This window comes from Onychostruthus taczanowskii, unplaced genomic scaffold (genome assembly GCF_017590055.1).
Source record: "Onychostruthus taczanowskii isolate IOZ18803 unplaced genomic scaffold, ASM1759005v1 scaffold127, whole genome shotgun sequence".
In the NCBI taxonomy this organism is placed as follows: Eukaryota; Metazoa; Chordata; class Aves; order Passeriformes; family Passeridae; genus Onychostruthus; species Onychostruthus taczanowskii.
In genome coordinates this window covers 132,905-154,007 of record NW_024498429.1, presented here as the reverse complement: position 1 = coordinate 154,007, position 21,103 = coordinate 132,905, and the positions used below count along the sequence as shown (strand labels likewise).

General features: G+C 41.3%; 1 non-coding gene across 1 annotated transcript; it reads right to left on the bottom strand.

Annotated features, from left to right (window-relative positions):
- Positions 1-20,167: 20,167 nt before the first annotated feature.
- On the bottom strand, positions 20,168-20,241 carry TRNAT-AGU. Its single transcript has one exon. It is a non-coding gene; the product is annotated as a tRNA-Thr (tRNA).
- Positions 20,242-21,103: the final 862 nt, after the last annotated feature.

Sequence of the window (21,103 nt, the reverse complement as noted above, 5' to 3'; positions counted from 1 at the left end):
AGGAAGGCGACAGACGTTAACTGGGAACTTCATGAAGAGAATCGCAGAACAGTGCAAGGGGACAGGTACCCCTGCCCAGGTACCCCAAGTAGCTACAGTGAACCAGCTGTACCTCACGTCTGCTGAACTCTTCCTTGTTTTCCCATCTGCAGATGCTCACATACTGAGAGCCAGTACCAGTGCTTTAGGCCTTTTATTTCAGCAATGTAAAATGTGGCTATAGTCGTGCGTCGGGTTGAGATCCTTACCCTCGCTGAGTTACAGACCTGTGCTTTACCTTTTCTTTATAAATTCCTTTGTTGGAATTATTATAATTGTAATTTGCATTTGTCTATCACTCTGGCTTCTTAATGAATGCCTAATGGATGATTGGCCTGAGGATCAATAGTATCATGTCGGGTGTACCTGGAATGAGAGAAATGGATGTCATAATAAATACTTCTACTGTGCTAGAGATGCAGAAATAATAAGTGGATCAGTACAAAGTTTACCTGTAGGTGAGAAGGCCCCACACTCAGCACAGCAGTGAGCTGCCTGTGCTGAAGATACAGCCTATTTCACGTGTCTGTGCAATTTTAAATAGCATAATAAATCATTTTTTTTTTTCACAACTAAATTCTTTGTAATCTAACCAGACAATTCTTAAACCTTTAATGGACCCATGATTGTAAAATCATTTCATCTGGGTTTTTGAGCAGTAATCCTCAAATTATGGGTCTGTAAAAGCAATAATGGAGTGTTTCATAAAAGAATTTTTCCCTGGTGAGTCTATTATTGTAATTTGGAAAACATATACAGCCATTTCTACATTCTGCATTAACCCTTTTTATGAAAATTGTGAGTAAATTATATCTCTCATTTCCATTAAATAACAGCCTTGCATCTCACCAAAACAGTACACTGTATAGGACTGAAAGCAAAATGATGGATGCAGACTCCTTTTTTAATCTATTGTGCCCATGCCACTAAGTTGTTAAGATAAAATCCACTCAGTTTAGAGTTATACTTTGATGTTCACATAGGACTAATTTAAAATGTTGAGACCTGATTTTCACTCACACACTTTTTGTGTTCACATAAATCTATGTAAATTTCAGAAAACTATATATGAAGGTACGTATGTGTATGCTCCAGCATCTGCTGGCCTAGGGGAATTAATTATCACATCACAACATCCACCTTGAAAACACAACCAGCAGAACCCATCACAGGTGCTCTACTTTAGGGTGATTTGCAGATTATTTTAAAATCACTTTAAAAGAGTTGTGCCAAACTGAATCATTGCTCAAGCCAAGTGTCAAGCCTTCATATCCCATTTCAAAACATGATACAGAGATGGCTCTAGGAGTAGACATTATACATTATGTATGCTGGAGCATCATTTTAATACTTTTGACAGAACTGGATCACAAAAAAGTCATATAACACTACCAAAATAAAGTATGGATAAAGATTTACTGAGCGTAATCAAAAGATATTACAATTTTTTAAAATATGCAGTAGAAAAATGAAGACATAGAATGATACAAAGATTATGGACTCCATCAATATTAGTACTAAAACCATTACAATAACTTGGAACCTTAGCCTGTCCATATGTGTAATACCTATCTTATTCTCATTACATGCCATTTTTTTACTTTATTCACATAGTTCCAACTAATAAAAGCTTATGCTTCTTTTACAATCATATCTATCTATGGATTAATTTGGTTGAGATTTCTTTACACTAAGACTGTAATTTCACCAGTTCCACAAGTAGTTGATATGCATTTGTCTCCTTTTCAGCACATATCAGTTTCAATGCATGCACAGATTTGTGCAGATCAGCAAGACTGTGATCCCATAGAATCACCATGGTTCTCTTTTGACAGCTGGCATTAAAGAAAAGTTGGGTAGAAAACATTAGGTGTGGTAAGACATTATTTGTCTCAGCCTCCCACTGTTCATCTCTGGTTTTATTGCATCACTGCACAGCACGGTCTAGCTGCATTTAATAAGGTTTACATTTAGTGACAACTGCACTCTCCCTGAAAGAGAAGAAAATTCTCAAGGGTACTTTGCTGCACCAACTTTAACACTATTTCTGCCTTGATCCATTATAGATCATTACTAAACTTCACAGTGATCTATTTTCCTTCCTTTTCTTTAGGAATTTGTTATTCATGAATTCTGTGTAGAGCTGAAAAAACCCTGTTATAATTCACATCCATTTATAAAATGTGATGGGAATAAATATGAGCAATTTGGTATCACAGGAAGGCAAATACAAATTGTTTGAAGGAGAAATACTGTAAGAACATCACCAATGTATAGGCCTTTTCCAAAGAGAGTGCAAAGCTGTGATATTCCTCTATGGCACTCGGAGCATTCTATGAAATCCTGAGTTTGTATCAAGCAGACCAGATTATGAGCAGCAATTACATTAGGGTAATTACTTGAAAAACAAAATAAAATTATTCTCTCTTGAAAGGGTTCAGTTGTCTTTGTAACTACTATCAAGGCAGCATTAATTGCACATTAGGTTTTTTTTTATACTTGTAACTTAGCTCTCTTAACAAAACTGAAGGTCCACACAACCTCTCCATTAATTAAATTATGTCTCATTTGTGTTTAATTGTGTTACTAAGATCAGATTTTTGAAACATGCAGCATAATTACAGAGGAGAATTAGAACTGTCTGCGTTTCAAATACTTACAGAAATAATTGGAGGGAGTTTATGGAGGTTCCTTAAAACATTTTTTAAGCTGCACTTTATTAATAAGCTGCACTGGACAACCATTCCAGACACCTGAAAGAAAAAGCCAGGCCACAACCAGCACTGTTTTATGTCTCTCTTCTTTGTGGCTTTAAGTATTTTCAGTGTGGTTGGGTTTTTAAAGTATAATCTCAAGTTGCTGCTTCATGTCAGGAATTGTGTCAGCTGTTTCAGGAGGCTGCCATCCATCCCAGGCCAACAGCCCCCCTCATTCCCTGCAGCACTCTCAGCTCTGTGCCCTGCAATCTCCTGAGCTCCTGCCCAGTGCCACTGCACAGCACAGGCCTTCTGCAGCTCTCACAGGGACTGCAGGGAGCTCCTACACGTGCATTTCACTTGTGATGCCACACTGAAAGGCTACTTAAACATCCCATCACATCTCCTACCTCCCTGGTGACTTTATCTTTTCATAACTGGATCTGGATTGATTTAAACTGTGGTGATGCTGGGGTTTATTATCTACTCAGTAGAAAAACACTGCAAGACAATAGTGAGACCCCATATCTACTAAAGATGCTAAAGTGATTTCTCTCTTCTGCCAAATCCTTCATATCTACTGATGAGATGAGTTTGGATGATTTACTTTAGTTTATGACAAATCCTTTTGTGCTTTGGTTATATTAGGGGCTTACTCTCTCTGGTAGCTGGAGTCTTAAAGGATTTACTATTTTCCCTGACATACAAAATGTTTGGTAAATGAGGGCTAAAGTAACTCAAGAAGTAAGTCTCTTCTGCTTGTAAATGATAGAAGAGCAGTACCAAAATCACATTTTAGGTGAATTAATGTGTTTTCAGATTCCCCTTCACCTACAAAGATTCACAGAAATAACAGGCTCAGCGGGGCCTGAGGTTGTCTTTATTACTTTACTTCTTTTCTACAGAAGGAAATGGAACAAACTATCAATACATTCTTAGCCAACATATACTAGCTGCATGAGTTACTAGACTTATTTTAGAATTTAAGTAGGAGATCAAACAGATTGGAATTAGAAGCATGAAAGCTCCTCTAACTCACAGAATGAATGCACATTAAAGTTATCTCCTAGGGAGAGAACGAATATCTTTGCTCAGAATAAATATTGTTATCAGAACAGATGAAAATAGCCACCTGAGGTTGCTCAGCAATGTGCTCCCAGCCTCCAATTCTGTTAAAATGAAAGAAAAAAATTAGAAATTAATTAAAGTGTTAACACACAATCAGGCTTATCTAAAATGGAGCGTGCTCTGAAAAGCAAAACATATAATTAGGACTGAACAGACACTTGAAATCAGTTTAGTGACTGGTTTTTGTACTGTGGAGAAGGGTTGTAAACTACTGCAGTGCAGATGCAGAGGCTGCAGAGCAGCTCTCCTGTCACACCACCCTGTAGTGTTCCCCTACCAGCCCAGAAAATGCTCTCTGGTGTAATGTTAGCTGGAACACCAATAATTTTTATACCTGTCTTCCACCCACTCTTAAACTGGGAAACTTGTGCAAAGACTTACAAGTTAGTCAGAGCACACAGTTGAGAGAGCTGCTGTCTGAGGAGAGGTGCAGCAAGTAACGCAGGGCTGGTGCTCTGCCCTTTCACCAAGCAGCTCGGGGTTAAAAACCACAGCAATACTGACAGAACAGTTCTGAACCAGACTACAAGCACTGCAGCAATTCCACTGTAAACTGAATAATAGCTGCAGTCTATACTACACTTATTAGAGACTGCCATTTTATTGGCACCCAATTTCCAGTTGAACAGAAAAAGCACAGTAGAGAATAAGGATAACCAGGCTTCTGCTGTTTCATTGACAAATATTTTCTTTCTTTTTTTTCCTACTACTTGTGTTACCAGTAACTAAAATTTAGCATCTCTGGCTAGTCTTCGTTAAAATTTGTCCCAGATACTTTCTTAAAGGTTTTGTTTGGTCCCAGAAAATGCAATTTGTGTTTCATCTGTCTCAGGGGTTGTCACAAAGACTGATGTATGGCTTTGTTTCCCTTATTTGTCTACTATAGTTATATTTTTAAAGTTCCAGTGGTGTGGTTTTGAGCACAAATTTCTCTTACACCCATTCTGTATGAAGTGTGCACTTTTATTCACTGCAATACCCCACATAGTTTTAAAAGTCGTAATGATTTTAAAGTACAAAAATATCCTTGAAATCAACTAGAGTAATTATTACTGACAATTGTAAATTTTCTTCTTGATGTTCTCAATACATATTCATAGCACAGTGGTTTTGGTGTTCATAAAAGAGCAAATTAGATCTTATTTCCTAAAGCTTTTCTTAACATGAGTAGACTGATAACACAGTCTACTCATGTTAAGAAGAGCTTTAGGAAAACACAGCAAGAATTTGGAACTGTGCCTCAGTGAAACTGTTCCACAGAGAGAGTGAAAAAGGATATAAATGGAAATATAAGGCAATAAATAGGAAATAAAAGGAAATACAATGTATCAGAGTATCAGGACAATAATCTGTTTAGCTAATTTCACTAAAAGATAAAGTAAGTTTAAAGCACTAGGAAAGAAGAAATGCCAACCTGTGCTGAAGTGTGGATGTCTGATCTTTACACAGGCAGTGAGCCAGCACCTGCCAGGAAGAGGACACAGAATATGTCAAGTCCATCACTACTAAGTCATGAGGTGGATTTCCATGACACAAAATGCTCTGCTCTCTTTGGTTTGTCCACTGGATCAACAAACACTGTCTTTCTGGATCCTCAGTGATCCTGCCAGCTATTGACAGTAACAGCTAGAGTAGTAAAAAACTGGTAGCATGTCACCAAGGATGGTGGGCTCACAGCTAGGGATGGGAAATTACACCCTCCCTGAAGGTGTAATGTTTTCATCTCTGTTCCATGCTGCCTAGGCTGTTTTTATTATTGCACATTGTACAAAATTTCTAAAAAGTAAAATCTATCTGAAGCATACAAGTGAAGTCTGATTAATATAAAACCCAGTAATGTTTTCACAAATCAGCATGCTAATTCAGACCACATTACAGAGAGGAGAAAAAAAGGGATAATCATAAACCATGGAACAAAACAACTGTCAGAGATTTGTAGAATAATCAAAGCTGCTTCAACATTCAATGGAGTTTAAAACCATGGAAAGTCAGATTTTCTTGTGCATAAAGAAAACCCTGTAATCCAATATATCCTTTAACTATGACACAGTCTGTGCAGCAGAGCTGTGGATCCTAGTTGTATGTTCCAACCAAAGTATGAAAATAAAAGGAGAGCCTGTGATAAATGGGATGAAGAACGAGAAGGGAAAATCATTTCAACAACTGAACAGTGAGTGAACAAGACTGGGAGCCCTGTGGATTCATACACACATAGGCTGTAAGTATGCCTAGAGAGAAGGAAAGGAAAAAAAAGGCAGTGAGTATGAGGATAATCAGTGATTTAGATGATCAAAACTTTTAAGAGAGCACTGGTACTTATTTTAGACATACCTATTGTTAGGATACAACATCATCTGTAAACCCGGTGCCTGAGGCAGTGAGATACTTGTCAAAAACTGGAAGACAGAATCGAGAACATTTCTGCCTGTGCACTTCCATGTTTGTGAAGGTTGAGTCATCTGAGATCCCCTTTCACACACATCAAGCTCTCCCAGGGGATCAGTGGTGCTCCCTGAGCTGGCATTCATTCATTTATCCCGAGGGCAGCAGTGCCATGGCTGCATGCAGAACTCCCCAAGAGGGCATCCCCTCCTCAATATCTATGTGGCTGTCAGACATTCCAGCTATTTCCTCAGTTGAAGATAAAGGTGCCAGACAGGGCAGCCAACTAAATTAATAAAAATATTATTTAAGAAAAATTGGGAAATAAAATCAAAGAAAACTGCAGTAAAACCGCTTAGGACAGTATCCACAAGTGCCTGTGGTGGCAGATGAACAGGAATGTTGCAAAAGGGTACCTACTTAAAATCGGAATTATCTGAAGGTAACTACAACTTTTCTAAATAAATAATTTCTGTACAGAGTTCTCGCTCTGGGAAATCTCAGAACTAATCATATTTCAGAGGGTATAGGGGAGAATCCTGCAGCAGGCAACAATAATAAAATCAATTCATATAAACATTGCTCTATATGTTGCTCTATATTTATATATTACACATTTATGAATTCTTTTAAACAGGAAGCAATCAAGCTGATAGAACCACTGGGGTCAAAAATCCTAAATTAAAAGTAGCTAACAGAAAAGTTCTTTGATCTTGTACAGATTTGAGAGGACTCCAGGGTAACACAGTATGCATAGCACAGAAAATCCCATGATCCCCAGATTGGTGTATACACCTGCAGTGATCAGTGTTCAAATACCCTTCATTAGGGCACTATGGCAGCACAGTGATTGTTCTGTCCATGTCAGGGGAGGTGCTGGAAAGATTAAACCAGTTTTAAAACCTATTTGAGTAAAATACTGAAGTATTCATTTATATTTAAATTTGTAATCACATTGTCAGACTCACAGACTTTTGAGATGTTTATAGATTTTTCAGTTACACAACCAGTTGTTCTGGGAGTTAACTGTAATTAGCTTTTATGAATCTATCATTATGCACAGACCCTCTTGGAACAAATGAACAAAAGTATGTGTATGCATTTGACTACCAAAAGTATGGCAGCTCACATATAATTATCATGTACTTTAATAAAACCTACGCCTTTTAAACTATTTCTTTACTATAGTAATTTGCCAGTTTTCATAAATGAAAGTAATTACAACAATTGTTGTTTTTTAATCTTACTTATTCCATGCTCTTCTGCTCTAACTACAAAAAAATAGTAGTAGTTATGTCCAGGAAAATGGCATTGTACTAGCTTGAACAAGATCGTGATTCAAAGAGATAATATTTAATACCATTATTTCATTAGCCAACATGGCATTGACCTGTTCCACAGCCACAGGTGCAGCAATGACAAATACAACTCTTCTTGCCTCCCCTACTGTAAAGAACTGGTGTATAGTGATGAGCTAATTTGTTCTCAATCCTACATTTGCTGAATTTAATGGCAAAGCAGTGTCTATTGATTACAGTGACACAGAAGGAAAAATCATAAAGGCTTCCTACTTCTCAAAAGCAAGCCACACTAGCAAATATTTGAATGTCAATTAATGTCAAGCAATTTTAAATATTTCATCCTGTGTCTGTACATCTACTAAAAGTACACTAATCCCAGTTGGAAACAAATATTCATTGTAGTGCCCACATTTAGCTTGGCACCAATCTCACTGTTTTTGCTGGTAATTTACTTGATGCATCCCAGCACAGGGCTCAGATTTCTGCAAAGCCTCTCAAGGGCACAAAAAGTTAACACAAAACCCATCAGTGATATGTAAATCTTGATGTGCAAGCATTCACCATCTTAATATTCCCACAATGTAACTTTGTTTCAGAAATATTTGTATTTACTGCATAACATATGCTCCTCTTCCTTATGGGCAATTTTCACTCCCAAGGTCATTACTAATATTCCTCCTGAAGCTCTTCAAGGGGAAGAGCAGACGCAGAGCAAATATGTGGATCAATTTCAAACTGTACAGTACCAACCCAGAGCTCTGCAGCCACATCAGCTGTGATCTCTGCCAGGCAGGCCTAAAACCAACCGTGCCAAGGCAGCCCCAAATCTATTTTTATGCTGTCCTAAGGGCCCCACATTAAGAGCTGCTGAAACACAGAAACCAGCAGCAGCTGCATAATCAGTTTATGGGAAAACATTTGGAAACTATTAAGTCAGAGACTCAACAAGATAACATCAAAAGAAGTGACTAAATCCTGCTCTTACAGTCACGTGACACTGAATTTGGACCACAATTCCTAAACAACAGTGTTACAGGTCCAAGTGATGCCTTAGTAGTTTTAGCACCTTTTTTGAGAGATGTGCCATCTCAGCCTTAGGCTCTAATAATTCCAAATTCGTGTTTTCAACTACTAATTCATTCATTCTCCCTTAATCTTCTGGTGTTGTTTCCACAGATCACAGCCAGAGAGAATGCCAGAAGAAATCACAATTGACATCACGGGAATCAGTGTTAAGGAGCACGTGAAGTTCACCCAGTTCTTAGAAGGGCAGCAGTTTCTGGCCACGGCCACCAAGGCAGTTTATTCATTTTGACCAGGTGCCCCAAGTTAGCTGTTCACCCAGTGCTTTAGTTTGCCAAGATAGTAGTCAAAGAACTGCAGACAGACACCTGCATATCTTTTCAGCTGGTCAGAGTTGAGAAGTAAAAGTCTCGAGGGCTTTTTTTCATTCAATATGCAAACTTTAGGACTCAGCCAGTACAGATAATATGGAATAAGGATTGGGTATAGTTTGCTTGAAGGGTAGAGAAATAATAGGACATTGGTACCCTGATCAATTAAAATAGTGCATCAATACAAATTTATTATATAAAGATAACTCAAAATACCTTGAGAAGCACATAATAAAAGAACATAACCCATAAGAAGGAAAAAAAAAAAAGAGTGATTCTGTTCTGCCTGAAAATGACATGCAAATTAAAATGTTAATTTTTTAAAAAATTAAGTCTAGTACTGAAAAAATAGCCACTCAGGGCTGGCCAAACAGACCTGAGTTAGCATATTATTTGACAATTTTTGCTACTGACAGTAAGTATTTATTTTAATAGTGAAACACTATATATAGTGTAATTAATCAGAAATAAACATGCAGAATTAATTGAATAGTATCAGTAATTACATCAGTAATTGTTTTAAATATTAAGCCATACACATAGTAATTAGGGACACTATAATAAATTATTTCTGAGCTATGACCCTCCAGCATGTTCATTCAGCAAGATATGTTAAATGAAATAATATGTATAAATGGTCATATTATTTGCTCTTATGACAGTATAACTCATACGATTTTTTAAACTATTATTTTATCACTGGACAAAAAGAGAGAAAGATTTCTGATGGACATAGTATACATGCTAAAAAACACACTGTTTGAAAAAACATCTACAAACAACACTTGGTCAACCCTTAGATAATTTTTAAAAAGCTGTAATTCAGACAATTTCAAAATACTTCTCATGTTAAAGTATTAACAAGGGTTTTTTCAGGAAAAGCCATCACTCAACAGTTTCCATAGACAACAAACAGCTAATTATAGGGACTAATTGTGTTTACTCATTTGTAAGTAAAGAATAACATAACTACTACAGGAGATAAGGACAGACCTTGTTGTTTTGATGGCATTGCACAGTTAACAGCACAGGAAAGATCTACCCACACAGCTTGAATTGATTCATCTTTTCCTCCCTTCATTATGAATCAGATTCTTTATTTCCTTTTTATTGAATGAAAACCTCACTACAGCACAGTCAGTGGGAGTTTTGCCATCGACGTCAAGTGAGGTCGCTGCTTGACTACCTCTCCAAATAATATTAAAAATAACCTTGTGTATTTAATCCTTAATCATAGCCAACTACAGTTTTATGAAAGAAAGAAAAGTCCTGGTGCAAAAACACAAAAGACAGATGCTTCCCTCTGGTGTCATCTTTGAAATGATGTTAAAGAGAGAAGCTGCTGGCTTTCTGATAGTCGCTGAATGCATGGAAACATGCATGCCTCCCTTACAGGATGTGAAACAGAGCTTCCCACAACCCCTCACACATGTATGCCCATGCAATCTGTGCAATCTCACATCTCCAGGATCAGAAAACCTTAAGCCTACAAGCAGCAGGTGTAAGTTCTGCAAATTACTTACAAATTAAACCATCCATTAAACCATTTTCTACAGGCTGCAAAGGAATAACTGGGAAATGTCTTTGTTTTCCAATATGCAGACTGCAGTATCCCAAACAGTTCTCCCCCTCCCTCTCCCCCAAAATCCAGAGCTGCCACTGTGGCAAATCCTTCCACGATAGGCATCACATTGTAGAGCCATGACACCATGGAGCTGAACGTGCCTAGTGAAGAATGACACATCACAGCACGTCAGGAAAGACAAAAAGCAGTCCTACAAACAGGGGTTAACAGGCAGTGTGGCTTCACTTGATGTTTTTGTCAAATGTTTTCACCCAAGTCTTTGTGAATAACGTGCAGGCAGCAATGGCAGCTCCCAGGCAAAGTGGAAATCTCTTCCCCCAAGCCTACAGTCAGTGTTGCAATAAGCAGCCACTAAACATTTGGCAGCCTCTAACTTCCCTTCTTTAGGCAACTGCCACTTTGATAAAATACATCTCCAATAAGCAAATCTGCCTGCAGGAGTCACTTCGCTTTTCCCTATTCACAGACACGGAGGAATGAAAAATTAAATTTGATCAGATCTGTATTTGAAAGTTCAAGACCCCAAGCTGGAAATCACCAGAGGCTGGCAGGGTATTCTGGCAAAATACTGCTGCCTGTTTGCCCTGTGCTTATGTTCTGCCCCAGACATGTGCTGTTGGCCATGGTTATCAGAGAGGACGCTGGGCCAGATACACTGTCAGTCTGATTCAATTTGAGTCTAGATATTTTCTTAAGTAATAGTTGACTATTATTGTGGTAAGTTCTGGATACAATTTCACAGAGCAAGCTATGAAATGCCTAAGAAAAATATTAATCACAACAGCACAATAATTCAAGATCTTCTGCAGCAATTCTGACACTTAAAGAGTTCTTTACATTTCCAGATACTGGTTTTCTATTTCACCACTTCATATTTTTATACAATTACTAAGCTGCTAATGTATAATTTCACATGCTATTCTTCCATAGCAGCTTGATAGAATCCCAGGACCTGATTCTCAAAAACATTAGGGTTTTTTAACAAAAAGGTTAGTTTTGTCTTCCTAATTCAGCTATTAATCAAAAACAGATACAGATCACAAGTCTAGGATAAAAGCTTATTAAAAATATACCTATCAGCATAACCAAAATTTATTCCCTACAGATCCGTAGAGATACTGCATAGGCTATGATTAAGTCAAACAAAGTATGGCAATGTATCACCTTTTTCCACCACCTATGTGCAACTTATTTATTGAGTGTTCAAACAGTGTGTCAGTTAGACACCAGAAGAGAAAACCTGCATCAGCTGAAAACAAAGCTAGAATCTAAGTTGACATATTTTAAAATTTAATTTCTGGGCTTTAAAAGTCATTTGGCTCAATCCAGAACTCTATAAAGCAGCTTAGTCTCCAATTGAAAGAAATAAAGGTTCTCATTAGAACTCATTTTCCAGTGATGCAGCTGCTGTTAGATAACAAGCGGAAACATACAGGCAGGCAGTTTCCTTGCTCTTCTCTTTCTCATCTCAATAAATTTGCCACCATTAGGATAAATCACGAGAAGCTGCTAGGACACAAAATTCTCTTCCAATTACATATATTAAAAGATCTTTTATTTATTGTTCCCAAGTTAATTTGTAAGGCTTTCATGAAAGATTGGAATTATGGTCTTTTCCATTCCAGATGGAAAATGTTTTATTAGACTAATTCAAGACAAGACTTCACTTTCAACTTGTAACACATAAGAATGTCACATGAAAACCAAAGAGCAGATTCTAGCCAGAGCACTGGTTTGAACGAGCTTCAGGCTGGACTCACCTGACCAGTTCTTTTGGCATGTATTTGAGTGTCTTGCCTTTAAACCATGCAAGAGCAACTCAAAGGCAGGCATCATCGAAATAGCTTCTAAATGCATAAAGGTAACATAACTGATTGTAAAAACTGTGCTTTTCTAAGCTGAAAATCTTTTTGCTGAGTTGAGACTGCACTGTATGACTGACATGAGGCTCTGGTCACAGATTATGTATGAACAATCCAGAACCTCCTGACTTCTTCATGAATTTGTATCTTTGTCCTTGTCCACACAAGCTAGAAAATTAAGGAAAACATGCACAATGATTAAGAAAACACACCACAATTTAGGAACCATTCAAGACAATCATGGTTAAATTACCTATGTTTTATAGCCAGAGACAACCCAAACAATTGCTGCTGAAGAACTTATACCATTAACTTTATCACAAATTTTCAAAGGCAGGTAGATTTGCTCTTCCTACTCAAATAATTTAACCAGATTCTTGCTATTGGCAATTAAATTATTATTTGGTTCCACCTTAATATGATTTCAAAAATTCATTATAGCTCTAAAACTGTAGAACACTGCGTGCTTTGTGGATAAGAAGACCAGAGAACAGTTAACAATTCTAGGGATTTGTGTCTATCATACAGATTGGTCAGGATAACATGTGAGCTCCTGTAAAATCCTTTTACCAAACATTATAGTTTATCATACTTTACTTGAAAGGACTCCCTGTCTTTACAAGGTGTTAATTTCAAAGAATCACAGAACCAATCAGGTTGTAAGAGATCTCTGGGATCACTGCATCAAGCTGTGGACCAAACACCACCTTGTCAACCAGACCAGAGCACTGAGTGCCACATCCAGCTGGTCCCTGAAGACCTTCAGAGATGGTGGCTTCCCCACCTCCTTGGGCAGTGCCTTCCAGTGTTTAAGAATCCTTTCTGTGAAGAAATTCCTCCTGATGTCCAACTTAACTTCCCAGGTGCAGCTTAAGCCTGTGTCCCCTTGTCCTGTCACTGGCTGCCTGTGAGGAGAGCCCAATCCCGATCTCACTACAGCCTCTCACTACAGTCAGGGTGGTGTAGAGAGTGACAGCGTTCCCCCTGGGCCTCCTCTGCTCAAGACTGACCCCTCCCCAGCTCCCTTATTTCTCAGCCATTTCTCATCAGACTAATTCTCTACACCCTTAATCAACTTCCTTTCTCTTCTCTGGACTTGCTCCAGTGCCTCAATGTCCTTCTGAATTGAGGGGCCCAGAGCTGGACACAGCACTCGAGGCATGGCCTCAGTAGTGCCCTGCACAGAAGGACCATCGCTGCCCTGGTCCTGTTGGCAACACTGCTGCTGATACAGGCCGGGTGCCATTGGCCTCTTGCCCACCTGGGCACACCTGGGCTCAGCTTCAGTGCTCTCCATCAGCTTCCCAGCCACTCTCCACTCTCCATTGGCCTCTTGCCCACCTGGGCACACCTGGGCTCAGCTTCAGTGCTCTCCATCAGCTTCCCAGCCACTCTCCACAGCTGGGAGCTGCAGGGGGTTAGTGTGGCCAAAGTGTACAACTTGGCACATGGTCCCGTTTAACTTCATGCCAGTGCTCTCAGCCCATGGATCCAGCCTGTCCAGGGCCCTCTGCAGCTCTCCTGCCCTCCAGCAGATCCACCCTCTGACCAGCTTGACATCATCCATGGCTGCACTCGATTCCCTCATCCACATCATCAATAAAGCCATTAAACAGCACTGCCCCCGGTACTGAGCCCTGGAGGACTCCGGTACTGACCAGGTGCCAACTGGATTTAACTCCATCCACCACCACTCCATCAGCCAGGCGTAACCAAGTGAAGATGCTCCTGTCCAAGCCATGAGCTGCCAGTTTCTCCAGGACAATGCAGTGAGACAGTATCAAAGGCTTTGCTGAAGTCCAGGCAGACACATCCACAGCCTCTCTCTCATCTAGTGGCAGCTCCCTTGGTCACAAAAGAAGATCTGATCAGTCAGGAAGGACTTGCCCATCCTAAAGCTGTGCCAGCTGTTTCTGATCCCCTGGCCATCCTGCAGGTTCTGTGTGGTACTCAGGATGATCTGTACCATAATCTTGCCAAGCACTGAAGCCAGGTTGACAGGCCTGGAGTTTTCCAGATCCTCCTTCCAGCTGTTCTAGTTGGATTGGCATCACATTGGCACCTTCAGTCCCCTGGGACCTCCCTGGTGAGCAGGACTGATAGATAATGGAGAGCATTTTAAGCTTCCCTTTGAAGGAGGCAGTCATAATGGGAACATAAATTGGGTATTCACCCTACTTTCTTTCAGACTGTGGCCATTTGATTTACATTTGGCATCAATGAATGTTGCAATTGGAAAGATTCTAAAGTGTTTCTTAAATACTCATCATAACCTACATATTACACGTAACACTCTTCAGGTAATATTAATCATATACTGATACCATAATCATACATCTTAATGTAAAATTACACTATTTTGAGAGATTAAAGTAGAAGCATCTTGTCAGAAAAATACTGGCCTGTAAAAATACGTACTACATATATTTCTGTGGATAAACATAGAACAATCTTAACAGTTAATAAGCACTTTCAACAAGAAGGTTAAAAAACAGTCCTACATGCTAAATTGTCAATGAACTCCCCAATTTAACAATGTCAAAAGTTTTATTTGCAAGTTATTTTTCTGCTTCATCAATGAGATGAAGCCAGTCAGGCCCCTTTTCTCAGAAACAGTCTAAATGCATCTGTGAACACTGCCAGCATTATTGTAAAGGCGTTGTCCCAGCATGACCTGAACTCACTGAGGAGAAAAACAAAAACATCATTCTAATAACATTGATTTTATCTGAGAGCTCAGAGTGCTTCATACTACATTCATTAACTCCTCCAGCAGCTCAGTGAGAGCAGCAGGTATTATGGTCATTTTGCAGATGGCAAATAGATGAAAAGTTAAGAGCAGTGTGTGCAGAACCAAAGAGCAGCTGAGGGACAAGGACGGATCTCGCGATGCACTGGGCTACTCTGACCAGGTCCTCCTGCTCACTGGAAATTAAATAAATCACAGCTGAGCATATGTGGATTGCAAATACGGGCTTGCAAATACCAGCAGCATAAAGGCCAGGGGACACAACATGCCGTATTTTACAGCAATTGATAATATAATTATATACAGATACAACTGCTTTACCTCTCCAGGTAGTGATGTGATGACAAAGCATTCGGGTGAGGAATGGGAGAAGTAAGCTTATTCAGCTCACATTAGAAATAAAAAAGCAAATATTGATGCAAAGAAGGCCGTTACTACCTGCTACCTTGTCACAGTGCCCCTCCAAGCATCCACTTGGAGTCACCCGCTGGCTCAGGCCCTGAGAGCGGCAGGGGACACTCTCCCGTTCCTCAGGAGAGCAGCCAGGGCTTTCGCCTTGCACGGGTGAGACACAACGCAATGTCGGTGGAAGGGGGAGAGTGGACTCCAGTTGGGGACAAAGTCCAGGTTTACTGGACAGCTTCAAGTTAACCCACACCCCAAAGGGAGCAGGGAACTGAAAACCCATGAGTGGGTTGTGCAACATGTTATAAATTGGGGAGGAAACAGGGGAGGGGCTTGTCCATCCACCAATGGGGCTGCAGGAGGGCGTGGGGAGTGGGGAGATTGACATTTAGGGAAACCAATGGGGGTCATTCAGGGAAGGGACCCCAGTGTCTGAACCAATCACTCGACACCCATGGTAGAAGCTTCTGGAAGGAGGGGCTGGGTTGCTGAGTGATGGACAGGGCACCAGGGCGGGATCAAGGGAATGACTCTGCACTTTTTGGGGAGCAGGGGGTGGAGGTGAGAAGACTGATGCTGAGGAGGAGGAGGTAACAGGGGTAGAACCATTATAACAGGGGAAAGCTGGAACAAACCAAGGTACAACTCAAACATGCAAAAACACAATACAACGCTACCTGGCAAACCACAAATAAGCGTTAATGCAATTTTAACAACATTCACAAATTTGTTACTACAGTCCTACTTTAGAGTTAAGCAGCATTCTTCTGGTCTATTTCCACATATAAATGCAAAAGAAAAAAATCCCCCTACACACTCAACATATACATTTAGCTTAAGAGTTAGTTGGCTTGTTTAGCAGTTTTAAACTACCTTAAAAAACTTTGCAGAAAGTCAAATTATAAACAATACTGAATCTTTTTGGCATGATTAGTATTTAGATGTTTTAACAGAGTTTTTTGGTTTGTGTTTTTTTTTTTTTTTTTTTTTTTTTTTTACTCAAATGCATTAAAGCACTTTACACAATCCCCATTAGTGAGTATTTTCCTTGAGGTGCTTCCCTCTACTGTCATCTTAAGAACTAAATATTACCTGTAACAGAGAGAGGACACCTGAAGCCTTAATCTTAGGGGGAAAGAAAAAAAGAATCTCAAGGAATAGTTTCACTGAGGCTGGCTGGATTGACTGAATAGTGCAGCTGCCCACTTTGGCAAGGAAAACAAGTGAGTGATGTAGTGCTCAGCCAAAATCAAGACCCAATTCAATAAGCATAGGCACCCTTTTCATTTGCAAATTGAAATCTGCCCATATTCCCCATTTCAGGATACTCAAAAAAACCAACCTTTTTGGAGAAAATGGAAATTTTGCCATTCATTAGACAGCACTTACCCTTCCTCCTCGCAATATGCACAAAGGTAGTGTAAAATACTGGAAAAAATGAAGAAAGCAGATGGACTTGCACCTTGTTAGGCTGACATATTGCAGTTTGAGAGGATCCTTTTCCCCTCCAAGGAAAAGACTAGTAACAAATCTTGGAAATAACTGCACTGGGATGTTGTTACAGCAGAACAGGCACAGTGAAGTGAGTGTCACATTTCTTGTTAGTGTTGATTGCTAAATAGGAAATACAGCAAATTGCTTAACTCAGCAGGCCCTTCAACCACACACTCTGGGCAGTCAGAAAAAGCTCAGTGCTCAGATGAAGCGATTTCTTAAATACATACTTTAAAAGTCCAAGGTTGAGACAAAACAAGCAACTGTATGATATTTTTATATATCCTTCAATCTAGGCAAAAAAATATGCCTCGGTTCACTCAATTTACTTAAATATTGTCTTACAGGATGAATTCCCATGTAAGTATACAGACCAACCGTGAAATTTGGGGATTTCAGAAGGTGGGGCTTTACAGAAGCTGGAGCTACATATTTCTGACTAATGTATAAAAGCAGAGCCTTGCAAACTCCAGACAAATCAGGACTGATTCAGATTCTGATTTTGCCCTTCTTCTTCAAACTTTTTCATAGAATCATAGAATATACTGAACTAGAAAGGGTCCATCAGGATCATTGACTCCAACTTTTGTCCCTGCACAGACACCCCAACAATCGCACCCCATGCCTGAGAGGATTGTTAAAACGCCTCTTGAGCTATGACAGGCTTGGAGCTGTGACCACTTTCCTGGGGAGGCTGCTCCAGTGCCTGACCACCTTCTGGGGGGAAAATCTTTTCCTGATAGCCATCCTAAACCCCTCCTGCTTCAGCTTCATGCTGTTTCCTCGGCTCCTGTCCCTGGTCACAGAGCAGAGGTTGGTACCCAGGTTGGTACCTGCCCCTGGGCTGCCCCTTGGGAGGATGTTGAAGAGCTCAGTGGGGTCTCTCCTCAATGTCCTCTCCTCCAGGCTGAACACACCAAGTGCCCCCAGCTGCTCCCCCCTGAGGGCTTCCCCTGCAGACCCTTCCCCATGCCCAGGGCCTCCTCTGGGCCCTCTCCGATGGCTTCGTGTCTTTCTCATGCTCTGAGCCCAAAGTGCCCCGGCACTGAAGGCGAGGCCGCCCCAGCCCAGCCCAGAGCAGAACAATCCCCCCGGCCCGGCAGGGCGGGGCCTGCTGCCCCAGGACAGGGATGTCCCTGCTGGCTGCCAGGCCGCCGCTGGCTCAGCTCCAGCTGCCGCTGCCAGGAGCCCCAGGTCCCTCCTGCAGCTGCTCTGCAGCCTTTCCTCCCCAGTGCCCCCACAGCCGGGGCTGCCCCGTGCCAGGGCAGAACCCAGCCCTTGCCTGAGCTGAGCTCGCCGTGGCTGGGGATTGCTGTCTAATTTCTCTGATTTGTTGAGGTGTCCCTCAAAGGAGTCAAGTTTGAGTTTTCAGGATTTTTTTCAGGGTGCCCATGTTAAAGCAGGAAGTGACCAGCCCCTTCCAGTGCCAGCTTGGCTGGCTCATCATGCCATTCTTGCTGATGCATTACAAAAGAGCATCAACAATTTTTATATAAATGCCTAGAACTCTTTATATTGGTGGTTCTCATCTACCAGCCAAAGAAGAGAGCCTAGCTGGAAACTAGCGGAGTAACAGCAGGTACAAATGTTCAAAGCAAATCATGCCCAAGTCATCTTTCTTCTGTGCAAGAGCTGAGAACAAATCTGTTTCATTGGCTGCATTCACTGCAGCCTCTTTTCCCAAATCATCCTTAATGTGAACTTTCCAGTTGTCTAGTTCTTCTTGTTTTCTTTTGGATAATATTCATCTATGGGAGGTTAGTCTGAAGCTACTTCTATTTTTTTTTTAAATATATCACACTTTTCAATAGTGGTTTACTTATATTTATGACATATCAAATACTACCTAGTCTGCATTTTTACAGTAAGTGCTACTCAAAGAAAGATTCCTGCAGGTAAACATTATAACCAAAATGTTCATCCCAGACATTAAGCCTTACACATTACATTTGAGGCTACTGACCACTGTGACTTGGGTGCTGATCTGAGTCCTAAAAACTCTGAACCCCAAATGTGGCTGTGAATCCTTGTGATGTTTACTCCCATCACTGCTGTGTGAGTGCAAAAAAAAACACCTGAAGGATATGGTTGCTAGGCTGGAACTTGTACTAACGTATTTTTAAACCTTTTATCTTTAGGTTTAAGGATGGATTCTGCCTTTCTTTAGAGTAACACAAATTTGGAGTATTTTCGCTGAACCTAATTCCCATGCCTAAAAGAGCAAGAGCTGGATTTTGATTTTTCAGGATTTCTAGGAAAACCCCTTTGTCCCTCTGCTGCGTCACTAATGACGTGGTAGCACAGAGTGCTTATTGCACCTCTCACTTGGAAAAGCCAGACTTAATGTGACAGTAGCAGGTAAGAGGTGAAAGGCAGGTCTCAGTGCTGATGGGCAGCAAAAAGCCTCGACAGCAACCACTGAGTCAGCAGGCACTCCGGCTGTAAGGGCAAGAGAACCGGCAAGAATAGCTTTGTTTGCCCTGGGGGATATTGCAGATATGGCAATTAGAAGAAAAAATGGTGAGAGGCGTTTTCCTGACTGTGTGAATTAACATTCCTGGAAAACAGCTTCCCCATAAAGCAAACAGGAGACAGCCTGAATGCCCAGCTGCCGGCTGTTCCTGTGTGTCCGTATTTACACACATGCCCATGGGCTGTTGTATTTACACACGTGCCCACCGTGCTGTTTGTTGTAGTTACACACATCCACAGCACACCCACCGGGCTGTTGTATTTACATACACGCCCACCGCACACCCACCGGGCTGTTTGTTGTATTTACACACACACCGCGCTGGTTGTTGTAGCTACTCACACCCCCACACCACACTGTTTGTTGCAGTTACTCACAGCCACGGGCTGTTTGTTGCAGTTACTCACACCCACCCTGCTGGTTGTTGCAGTTACTCACTCCCACCGCGCTGTTTGTTGTAGCTACTCACTACCACAGGCTGTTTGTTGCAGTTAGTTACTCACACCCACCCTGCTGTTTGTTGTAGCTACTCACTACCACGGGCTGTTTGTTGCAGTCACTCACTCCCACCGCGCTGTTTTCCCCTTGCCACTGCTGAGCCCCGGCCCCATCCCGGCCGGTAAAACAGCGCGGGGGACAAAAAGCCGAACCGCCGGCGCAGGCACCGCTGGGATTCGAACCCAGGATCTCCTGTTTACTAGACAGGCGCTTTAACCAACTAAGCCACGGCGCCGCGCGTTAAGCGCCGCCTCAGTGCAGCATTAATAGCGCTGACAGCGCGGCCCGGGCCTGCTCCGGCCCGCCCGCCCCGCCGGCCGCGGCCCTGCCCCGTGCGGGATGAGAACCGCACACGGGCCCGCCCTGGCCCTGGCACGGCACACGTAGAGAGCGGAGGAAAATGCATAAATGTCGGCTTTTCAGACATTTATAGGCGAGACTGCCTCCAGAGCTCCAGCCCTGCCTCATCCTGCAGTGCCTTGGCTGGCCACGGTCCATGGTGTTACAGATACATATAATAATATTGGCTTTTCGCAAACATTAAAATATTTTTTAATATTTTAATGTGTGGTGTTTAATATTTTAATGTGTGGATTTTATATGTGTGGTGTTAAAGTAACTTTGTTATAAAGATTTAGTTTTTATTTCTGTTGTTAATTAAGCTCAGACATAGCAGGGAAATAGCTGATATCAGTGTGCTTGTGTTAAAATGCCTGCTGGGATGGGATAACAGCCAAGGCACACAGGGTGAGCACACCTGGACACATCTGCCAGCCATCAGCACTCACCCTCTGAAGGCAGAGTGCACCATGGCCCAGAAACTGCAGGTGATGATAAAAAAGGACTAAAACCACAGCCAAGGGATCTGCACGCTCTAAAAAGGCAGAGCCAAGGAGGAGCCAGGCTAAACAGTTCTTGGAACATGTAAACTAGTTTGGGGAAAAGTTTACTATGCATAAGGGCCTGTGAATATGCAACAGGCAAATTAAAAGATATCTAAGGAGTAACTCCGGAGATAAGAGGGTGCTCTTGGCTGAGTGCTAAGATGCACCCGGCTGTAACAGCCTTTGCTCTGTGGTCCTGCTCTCCCACTGTCC